Source organism: Lissotriton vulgaris, chromosome 8 (assembly GCF_964263255.1).
Source record: "Lissotriton vulgaris chromosome 8, aLisVul1.2, whole genome shotgun sequence".
Classification (NCBI taxonomy): domain Eukaryota; kingdom Metazoa; phylum Chordata; class Amphibia; order Caudata; family Salamandridae; genus Lissotriton; species Lissotriton vulgaris.
In genome coordinates, this window is record NC_141696.1 from 584,403,679 (window position 1) to 584,415,724 (window position 12,046).

Below are 12,046 nucleotides of genomic sequence, written 5' to 3' on the forward strand. Positions count from 1 at the left end.
TTTTAAAGCGCTGCTAGAGCGCGTCACCCGCCTGGTCCACACCCAATATGGCCGCCAAAAACCGGGGACCCAGCCCTCGGCGTCGATACTCGGCCGAGGGCGGTCCGGAGGCTGGGGAGGGGGGAAAGAACACAAAGCGCTTAGGAGCGCTAAGGAAGTCTCTAAGTCTCTAACGCTTATTAATCAAGCGATGTAAATCACACGAAGTTAAAATGCAGGGAGAATGCTAAAATGCACAAAGTAAAAGAAAGAGACCTCCCGGCTTCCGCCTCAGGAGGGGAAAGGTTGCTTCTGTTGGTACATTTTTAATTTTTGCCCTAATAGTGTCGGTATTGGCACGAAGTGCTTGAATTTCTTCCAAAATTAAGGATAGTGAAGGTTCAGATGATTCTACCACTTTCGATTTTAATGGAGGTGGTGAAACCTTTTGTCTCCTTTTATGGTGAATAGTAGTTTTATTTTCCATATTTGCGCAGAAAAAATAATTCAATTTAAATATAGATGAAGAAATCCCGAGGGAATATAATGAAAGAATTGAAGCAATATTCCTATTGGTGCAGCAGCTAAACTGTACTGTGGGTGTGGCTAGGCCCAAGCCAGGCCCTTTCCTGAGTTATCCATCGCCCCCCTGAAAGAGAATCCAGGTAGTACCCTCATGCATTGCAGGGAGCAGGAACCAGGGAGCTGGAAACACCACTTTCGGCACAGAGAAGAGGTTTAAATTACTCCAAAATGCAGGTAATCGCTTCAGCAGCACAACGACCCCACTAAGTATCAATTTCTGACATAAAATTGTCGTAAATTAGCAAAAACGGGCGAGAACGTGACATAGCTACTCAAGCGGCGGCCATTTTGAGTCGCGCGCTCACGCGTCTCGTCTTTCTTTCGTAGTTTTATGTCTGAAAAATGTAAAACTATAATTAAAAGTCATTTTACAGTTCTTAAATAGGTAGCTAATATTTAAAACACAAGGTAGAACATAATTTTTTCAAAAAACTAACCTGAAGGTGGCTGTGGTTATTCCAGCGTGTCAATTAAAGTTAGTCCTGATACAGCTTCTAATATCACAGTACTCTCAATTGCCTCATACAAAGGTGTGGGTGGTGGTTGTGTGGATGGACACCCTTCATTTCCACCTTTCAAGCTTCTTCTTCATTCTGGAGTGAAGGTCATAGGGCTATTTCCAAATTTCTGTAACACTGCGTGTGGTTGAACCCACTGCATTTATGTCTTCTTGAATTCAGCTCCAGATCCTTTATTTGAAGGCTTCTGGGACTGCTAAAGATGCTTTGTCAAAACGCTGTTTATTGTTGGCCACACATTCTTCAAAAAGAGCCTCTATATCTCATCTGAAAATGTCTATTATTTTCCTTCCCGACTCCTCTTGCTGATCTTTCTAACGTGCCATACTACTAGACAGGGCCGGCTCTACTGCTGTCAGATCCGTGCGACCACACTGGCTATTTACTTGGGGTGGGGGCCTCATTTTTAAAAATGCATATTATCATTTTAAAAGCACCTGCTGCCTCCAGCAATTTTCAGACATCATAAAATGTCAAGAAAACGCCAGTGATTAATCGGCTTCCAGGAAGGAGACTGAAGATTTGTCTAGTGGAAGTTTTGACTCATTTGACGGTAGTGCAGAGGGTTAAAATGCCTGCTGCTAAGAACATGTACCATGCAGTTATTGAAATGCATATAATATAAATAGGTCAGTGGGTTACTGCTTTTGTAAGAGAGCTCATTTTGTTACTTGTCGTTTATAAGTAAAAATCCTAATATAGAGCATAGAGCTATTAACTGTCATCCTAGAGCTGCATGCAAACTGCAATGTATATGTTAGAGCTATATACTTTTTTTGCCCAGTCCTTCATCATCCTAATCTTGTGAAAAGGGTTCATTTGGGTAGAAAATCATTCTTATTATGAAAGAGAACCTCTAACAATGATATTACGTTTTACATTCTGGATTTGGCCCTTTTCCAGAATAAGGACTCAAACTATATTGCCTACCAGTATCGATGACATGTCACTACTACACTGCACCTTGTAGTCCTGTCTGATGCATGATGAGGCAGGCTCGGTAGAGACATCAGAATGGTTCGGAACTGTCGATACAATTTCCTGAGGTTCACATCAGTGCCTATGGTCATGATTTTTCCATTAAGAAGATTGTGAGATTAGCAAAGAATGCATGAGAGTGTTCGGCAGTGAGTTTCAGTCCATAAGGGATATTGGAATTAGAATTGACATTCAGGTTATTTTTAAATAGGATTCCCACCCAGATGGCCTGTTAGAGGAAAGGACGATTGGAAATTTAATACTGTTTGTGCGGTAGTAGTATGGGTCAGTAATGGGAACTACTGCATGATCTCTGAGAAGATTGTGCTTGAATTTTCTGTTGCATATTTCAAGACCCAGGTGGGTAGATGATCTTAGATAAGTTGGGTCCACTTTTGGGTGGGTGAATTGGTATGTTTTGGGGCTCGTCCCAAGCTATATTGAGAGGGGGTGAGTTTGACAAGATTAAGGATGGACCTGCAGTGTGAGGGTTTTGTAGAGTTAGAGGAACAATCCTGAGGGAAATGGGTAATTGCTAGGTAGGGACCTGTGGATCAGAACAACTAAGGAAGATGGGCTTCAAGGCAGTGAATGATGAGTTATCAGTATGGATGGTCATAACAAAAAGACAACAAAACTGTGTGTGGTTGACATCTGGCAAGACTGGACATTTGTGTGATCCTTTGGGATACTTATTTGGCAGCTACAGTTACAGGAGCATTGTCACTCACAAAGGCGGAGGAAATCGGATCACAAGTAGCAGAAGGAGTGGAGGCTCAGATCCGGTATTAAACAAATTCAGTTGAATACAACTGAAAGTGCTTTGAGTTTGCTTCCACTATCATGTAAATAACAGAGAAAGGGAGAGAATATTTATGTATTTACTTAAATGGAACACCAGTAATGCAGTGTTAAGGAACTGTGAGTAGTTATAGGTTGGTGGTGGAGTAATATGGTGCCTTTGTTAGCATAATGATATAGGTTGTCGTGTGGATTAGAACAAATAGAAAAACAATACTTCCAATATGGTTTCTGTAGATATCCTCTGTGATTGAGGATTCTGGACCAGAAAACAGCAGGTTTAGTTGAGTGGTCTAGGCATTAAATATTTTCCAGATTTGAGAAAGTGGCCGTCGCCATGCCTGATCCACCTGAGGAGGCTACAGACAGTGGTTTTTCCTGAGCCTTACCCTTAACAGGTACAATTACTTCCAGAGTTTAATTTTAGATTAACAATTTTTGGGATGTGGAAATATTGTTGGAAGAGCTGGGGACGTATAGGAAAGCAGGGACAATAGGGTATGATGCAAGAACCACTCAAGAGTGATGAATGAGAGACCCTGACTCATGATGATTTGAGTACAGCCACGCCTATACACTACGTGCTCCAGGCCTGAAACAATAGTGCTGAGGTGACTGCTCTGGAGAGGCCTTAGTCATCTAGGTTCAACGAGGGCAGTTGCCTGAGGTGTTTTGTGGGCAAAATTATGAGCACATTCAAAAATGCAGGGACATATGCATGGTGTAGACCTAATTTGTTTTCTCTCCAAGACTTCCAGTAAAGCACCAGTCTCAGGATTAACCTTCATCACACACACACACACACAGACTCATCCTTGAACTCACACAGATACACAGACACCCAAACAAACAACACACACACAGACTCATCCTTGAACTCACACAGATACACAGACACCCAAACAAACAACACACACTGTTACTGAACATGCATACAGTAAGGGCATCTGCAGTGTTTGTAACTGGCCTCTGTTCTGTCCACAAGGCACGTGCAAATATAAACACAGCCCCATAGAAGTGAGACATTGATAGCAATTGGTTACTTTTCAAGAAGCAGGATAATCAACGATAGCTTGGACCAGCAAGACTACCAAATGTAAATTTTGGGATTTTTAATTATCATGATAAATAGGTGGTGGCTTGACAGGCACGGTCATCAGGGATGTGTAAATCAAACAGCGGGTTATTGCCATTTTCATATTAGGTAGCCATGGCAGGCTGGAAGAGGATCAAATGATGGGCCTACATAGATCTGAACTGGCTCTTTGTAATGTGTAGGCAAGGATGAGATTGGGAAAAGGGTTTCACAGCAAGCATCCCTGATTTGAACATGCCATGCTGAGATGGAATAGGTTTCTCTTCATTGAGGGGATGGAGATTCTTCAAATGATCTACTCTCCAAATGTTATCAGGATGCCACCACTCACATACTAAAATGCTCCTTCTGTGTCTATCTCAGATTTTGCTTTTCATGATGTACTACACGGTCTGCAGCACAGAATCAATTCACTGTTCTGTAGACATTACATGTGGAACATTACTGCTGATATGAACTTGCTGCATATGTGGCAGAACTACTTCCAAGCCTTGACATGTAGACGGGAGCAGCTGTTTATCTCCCAAGTGTGCATGTCTTATAGAACATCAGCACCATAATACTTAGACTGTGTCCCCTGTGCATGAACTGCAATTCTTACACATACTGCAGCATCAAGTCCTTAAATGGCGCACAAACTGCATATATTACTCATACTGTGGAACCAACATATCACTTGTGGATTTGCACTTTAGGAAAACAACGTAACCCTCGCTTGTGCAGAAGGACCAAACTCCTGAACTTTGAACATGAGAATAAAACAACCCCTCAACCTGCGCAGAAGCTGTGCATGTTGCTCTTCTCTGGAGAAGTGTGATCTGCCCCATTCTGCTTTCAATTGTACACCGTAGGAGATGCCTGCTGTTCTTGCTCGAGTTAAACATTAATTCATGAACATTCTTTGCCCCTACTTTTCAGAAAAAGACTCCCTCTTCCTCTGGACTTATTCTGCATGCCTACTCCCCCGCTACTTAACAAAGCAGCAGTCCAAAAAACACCATGGTAAAGACCATACTAATAATACTGCGCATATGGTGGCCTAAATATTGTTTTTTCAAACATATTGTGCCTTAAAAATTGCCCCATTGAGTTCAAAGTAGAAAATATAAACCCAGTGGAGCAATATGTTTATTTAGGTCATGATATGTAAGTCAGAGGATGCATTTGTTATGGATATTCTTACATACAGCCAAATAACCTACCCTTTAACCTAAACTACAGAAAAAGCGCACTTGGGTGTGCATGTGTTGTCAAACATTCGCCTGGTCTTGAAAATAAGCTTTGGAATCAATCACTTTAGCTGTCCACGTGCTACAGGACCAACCCCTAAACTGCTCATGAAGTGCATATATTCCAGAAACAAGATTGTGGTCTTTGTTGATGCAGAAGAACAAACCGCTCAACTTGTGGACATCTGTTAGAGATACAAGCCCCAAAGCTCACAGCAAATGCATCACTTGATTACACTTGTGCCAGGGCCGACCAATCTGTCTGGGCAAGGGGACCTGGCTTTTTCAATTGCATTGTACTTATTAGCATAACCAGCACCTGCAATTAACCAATCCCTTTACTTTAGACATGAGCTGCAAAACTAAACCCAGTACTATACATGTATCCAGATACCTGAACATGGGATTCAAATGTGTGCACGTGTTGCACAGCTAACCCTCTAACACGGGTGCATAGTGCAGGACCAATCCCTGGTCTGTGCACAAGGTGCAAGGTTGCCAGCAGCGATCTCAGTGTACACATGCAGCAAGCATTACCAACCCTCTGATTTGTGAACATAATCTGTTTCACAGCAATTCCCCTGACACGTGGTCATGAAACGCAGAACAAGCTACCTGCCCTGCATGTGGTACACTATGTTAAGTATGTTTTGCCCAGCATCGCTTTTTGCAATTCCTTTGGCTCTTGTAGCTTCAGGACTTTGGCACAGTGTTATCTACAGTGTTTTCTGCAATCTACCCCAAGGAGGGTCTCCAGGGGCATAGACAATCAAACAACTCTGGTCCCTGTAAGTGGGTGAAGCGGCTTTGGGGCTTATTTATAAGGCAGTGGCATAACAGTATAGTTTTGCACTTGTTAACTTTATACTTTACATTATATGTATGTAAAGTTGATATCTCGGTTGTTGGTGCTTGGTTGGCGATAGTTTGACAAAAATATTTGTGCACCACAGTGTTTAGTGGCTGATATTTCATCATAGTACATTTGCACCATACATTGAGGTGGTGTAATAAATGCACATCCAGCTCATCAGTCCTTTTCCCTGGTGAATCAGGCCTGCAGTGACGTAGAACTGTCAGTACGAACAGTATGCATCTCTTTCCCATAAGACTATCAAAGCGCTCATCTAATTAAAGACTTCGAAGGATGATAAATAAATAACAAATTAAAATTCCTGTCATATAATGTTGAAGACTCTGCGTTGCAGACATTTTCTGCAACTTTTTGGGATTATCAGAGGCAATATTTCTGATCTGCAAAACATATTTAATTTTATCTAGCTAATGGTGTATAACTAAACTCGATTTTGTTTAATTCTGTTCATGTTTGCTGAAGGAAGTTAGAACATCTCTGGATCCTATTAAGGGATTCAAAATTCTAAAACCTGCAAAGAATGCAAAAACAATCTCTCAAAAATGTTGTGGACGATCCCAGTGGGCATTTCAGCGACAACGACATGCTTTAAAATATTTGCCATTTCTCCATAAAAGTGATAGATTGTCTAGGGTGTGGCCGAAAGGGAATTCGTGAAACAGTGGGTATATCCTGCTGCTAATTTACAACTCAGACTATAGATTTACAAGCTGTGAATGGATCGTGGCCTTGAACAGCAGGACGCTTAGCTACTAAAACATTCTCAGGCTTCGATGCTGCCTGGAGAAAACATGGCTGCCCGCAGGATATCACACCGCAGGATCCACCACAATCTGAATACTTAACCAGAACCAAATGTCTTTTATACAGGACTGTACAAGACCAGGTTCTCAATCAGAAGTCCAAAGAATTCCTTTAATCATTGTATTTTAAACGTTTCTTAACGTCAACTCATGACACAATCACCAAGCATAACTAGTCTATTCAAAAAGCAGGCACAGTAAATATGAATTACAAAGGATTGCACACTTCAAAAAGCAAAGCTCGACCTGTAATGATTTTGAAAATGTATGAATTGTCAAGACACAAAATTCCGAAATCTTGTCCTGTACATTAAAGCTGTGATAATGTGATATACTTACGAAAGTATTGTTCAGGTTCATGCAAAGGACCACACACTTTGCCCACAAGATGCTTTTGTGTGTCATTTTAATTGCGTACAAACCTGTTTTGGAAATACATATCAGGAGAATGTTTAAGTTTTGCTTAAAGATTGCTACCAATTATTTTTTATTCTTTTCCCACAGGGCTTAATGTTCACAAAATGAATAAATAAACAAAATCAGTGCAGGGGATTAACGTTTATTCCTTGGAGACTACCAAGAGCTATTCCAAAGCCAGTTTTAATAAGACTTCCTAGTCTTGGGGGCGTGGCTAAGAAGGCGCCATTCAAGATGGCCACCTAGGGGGAGAGCTCCGACACACCGGGACGCCCTTTGGATATTCATTCGTGTCTCCCGCATTGTGTTCGTTCTCCGACGCGGCGTCATGTGAACAGGATTATCTGCTGACGCCAGTGAGTCCTTTTCTGAGGAATTAGCGCGTCACACTATTTGACTTTTCTGCTGCGTTTGCCATACGCGGTCAGCCTCCATTTTAGGTATGTGCGAGTGCCGATTCACGCAGTTATTGCCTTCAGGAATGTGCATTTTCTTCATTGGTTTCCACTTTATTCATGGAGTACCTCTCTCATTCTTCATTTAAAGGAACTCTCTTTGTAAGCCTTCAAGAGGCTCTGCCTCTGTTATTTTTCTCAAGTTAAACTGTCAGTTATACCGCCATTTTAGTTTGACTGCACCTCAGATGTTGCCGCGCCTCATGTTTTTCTGCACATTTGCCCTGTCAATGTCCTCATAAGGTCTACAGTTATTTCTTTTATCAGCAACAGACTAATTTTTATCGCTGCCGGTTAATTTTATCACCTCAGTTTCAGGACAAGTTACTCACCTGTTGACCGGCTCTTCCTGTGGGTAGCGTCTGCTCAGTTGTCACACATTTGACTATTTACAGCGTGTTTTTTTATATCTGCTGCTTATATTCATGTTCTTCGCTGAACAGCAGTCGATGATGAAGTTTTCTTTTCTCTAAGGAACTTTCTGGGACCACTTTCAACCTTTTCTATACATTTTGCTCAGTTCAGCGCAGCTCAAATTACTGCGTCACTGACTTTATTGAGGATAAAACTTCCTGTATGCTGACTGGTATATCTGTTCCCTATGGGCAAACTGGGTAAACCTAAATTTGTTTTTGTGCCTTCCTCGGGTACTCCAGCGACAACTTCTCCTTCGGTTTCTTCGCCTTCCTCAGTTATAGATTCTTCTTCAGTCATATCCCAAATGGCAGGTGTTGCTTCTCATCAGTCTTCATCATCTCAATCTACTCCAAACAAATCCTCTCCTCCTGTTGCCTCGACGAAACGCTTGAAGCAGGATCCTCCATCTCCAGACAAATCATCACACCCCGACTCTATGGAATTGCTTCTGGAGGAGATTCGTGCCCTGAGGTCGTTTGTTGAGGCAACCAATGCTAAGATACAATTTCTTGGGGAGAAGTGGTCATCGATGAATAATAGGGTGACGTCTGTGGAGCAGCAGGTCTCAGAGATACAGACTAATACCCAATGCATCACTTCTTTGGAAAAGACAGTCCTTTCTCTTCAACATCACACTGAAGATTTGAAAAACAGGAATAGGAGGAATAATCTACGTATTTATGGCCTGCCAGAATCCCTGGAAGGTGATGATCCTGTAACATTTTTTACCTCTTTTCTTCCGAAACTCCTGAATATGCCATCTACTACCTCTCCTAGTATCCAAAGTGCGCACAGACTTGGTCCTCATTCATCTACTTCACCTAAACCACAAGGTGTTATTCTCCTCTTCCTAAAATTGACGGTTCTTCTTTCAGTACTTTCTGTAGCCAGATCCAAGCGTAATGTCTCCTGGTTAGGCCAAAGAGTATTCCTCTCTCAAGATGTCTCTAATGCTATGGCGTCAAGGCGGAAGGAATTTTTGAATCTCCGAGCTCCTCTACGTTTGCTAGGTGCTCAATATGGCTTATTTCATCTATGCATTTTTAGAGTGACTCGCCAAAATCGAACTTGGACTTTTCAAGATCCGGCTGAACTCAAGAATTTCATTCTCATTCAATCCAACAGCGGCATGGATACCTCCACTTCACCTAGTGGCTGACTGTTAATCGTTTAATTGTTTATATGTTTCTTTCTATAACATCTCGTTTATGAATTAGATTTTATATGTTATTTGTGTTCTAGCATAACTTCTTCATTGCTTGTTTAAGGTATTTTATTCCTTCATGGTATTGTTTCTGTTTTCTATATTTTTCATTAGTGGTTTATTGTATATGTCTTAAAGCTCTTCTTTCTTTGTTGTTCACCGCTTTTAGTATTTGTTTGTTTGTCTATTCTGGTTCTTCTTTCCTGTTATATATCTGAAAATGTTATATTCAGATCCCCTTGCTGTTCCTGTTTGCATGTTCAATAAGTTTTAGGGTGGTTCTCCTTCATTGTTTATTTTCTAATTGTTGATTGCTCTCGGTTGATGCTATAGTCATTTAATTACTTTTGTTTTTATATCTTTTGTCGTTTTATTGTATGTATTATTTGTACTTTCATATGATTAACTCTTTTTTCTGTTCCCTTATGTAGGTTCGTAGATTTGTTTCCAATCAACTCCTGTGGCTACCTTCCTTCCTAACTCATCCTGGTGTGGTCTGGACTCCCACTTTCCGGGTGGTCTATCTTGTTGAGTGTCGCCATTGCCTCACTGTTCCCTTGTATGTTTCCCCCAGGTATGTTCTTTTGGTCAATACTTTGGATATGTACTGTCTCTTCTTGCATTCTTCTCCTTTTTTTCCTTCCCTTTGCTTCCTTTCTCTTCCCCTTCCTTTTTTAGCTTCACTTTTTTTCTGCAGTTTTTGCCTTTTCAATATCATTTCACCAGCTTCTATTAATTCTCTTTCCTCTCCTTCTCTTTTTCCCATTTTTTGACGTTCTCTATAATGCTTCTTTCTTTCTTCCCTTTTTTATTTTCACATTTCGGCTGTATGTTATTTGTAATCATTTTTGCATTTTTGGTTCTTACTGATTTCATAATACTTGTACATTCAGAGTTATCTCATGGAATGTTAAAAGGTTTTATTAATCCAACTAAATGGCAGACGGTCCTCTCCCATTTAACTTCCTACAGTCCTGCTATAGTTCTTTTGCAAGAAACTCACCTTTCTGAAAATAAATTCCTTAAGTTAAAAAGGAATAGGGTTGGTACAGTTTTATTTTCACCCTCTATCAATAAAAAGAATGGAGTTGCCATCTTACATCATAAGAAATTAAAATGTAAAGTTTTGTCACAGGAACATGATGATGATGGCAGATGGATATTCGCTAAGTTGTTATTGTACTCTATACCTTTGTCTGTTTTTAACATATATGGTCCTACCCAACCTGAATGTTCCTTCTGGCCTTTAATTACAAACAAATTGTCACGATTGCTGATGCCGATTCCAGATCCAAGATGGCGGTTCCCTACCGCGCATGTGCAATGAAGTCAGGCAGGGTGAAAAGCCTGACTTCCTGTAACAATGATGCTTCGCGTTCTAGTGTTGCCCCGTTTCCTGAGTACGGACTTCCTGGTTCTCGCGTTCTGTGCGAGCCTGAATCAAGTTGCTTTCAAGTTCCCGGATTCCCCCCACTGGTTTCCCGCCGGAATTCCCCTTTAGCTTATCGTCCGTTCCCGCTCTCCTTCCTAAGTAAAGCGGTTACCTGCATTTCCCTGTACTCGTCGTGCAGCCGGACTTCACCAGTGAGTGATAGCGTGTGGGCAGGACTGTCTGTTCCGTGGCTCCGCAGACCGGCCGGATTTTGTCCCGCTGGTCTGCCGGGTCTCGTGTGGACGGTTCTGTCAGCGGTAGATCTCGCTTGGTCAGGGTTCTGCTGCGCTTGGGAGTCCTCTTCCCTCATTACTTTTTGTCCCTCTTATATCGAGCAGTTTCTTTACTTTGACGGTCTCAACAGCCTTCAATTCTACCGGCGCTGGAGTTTTATTTCATTGCCTGGAAACCTCTGGGTTCACGGTAACAGCGCGCTGCACTGCTTTAAGTACTTATTCCAGACTTGTATGACTGCTGATTCCCAACGTTGTTTTATATTTGTGTTATAGGAGAGACTTGTTATATTGGAAGAACAATTCAAACATCTCAGACTAATTGTGACTCGTAATAGCCCTGGTGAGATAGATGTTTTATGGGGATACATAGTAGCCACTGTATCTGGAGACTAGTTCACAATGTTAAAACATATGTTTTTTCCTTCAGAGAAGACAAGTCCTTTATGCCTACGCTGAGGGTTCCAGCCTGTGTAATTAGGTAACTTTCTGGAATTGTTTACACTTGAGCTAACCTGTTATCATCTCCTTGGGCCCAGTTAAGTATTCTTTTCCCTTACAGGAAGTTAGTAACTACCTACCTGCCGGCGGAGAGAGGGCTGAATTACGAAGACTTTCTCCCTCTTTTTTCCTTGTTTTGTTTCCCTTCTTTCCCCTATTTACCATTGCGCTTTAGAGTTTGATAGGGGCAATTGGTAGTAGTGGAAGGTTGAGGACCTATCAACGTGTTCCTGGTGTTCCTGACGCTCCTGCAGAACAGTATTGGTAAGATCCTTACACAAATGTATTCAACATAAGGATAAATTGTTTATTTTGGGTGGAGATTGCAATCAGATTGTTGACCCATGCCTTGATCCTAAATCTACTGTTCGTATTATACCTCATAAGTCACACAAACAATTTCTTGACACTATTTCCCCATCACACTTCATTGACTCTTGGCAACTCTCACATCCTGATACTCTAGACTATTCCTTCTTCTCCCCTCCTCGCGCATCTTTTCTAGACTGGACTACATTTTTCTC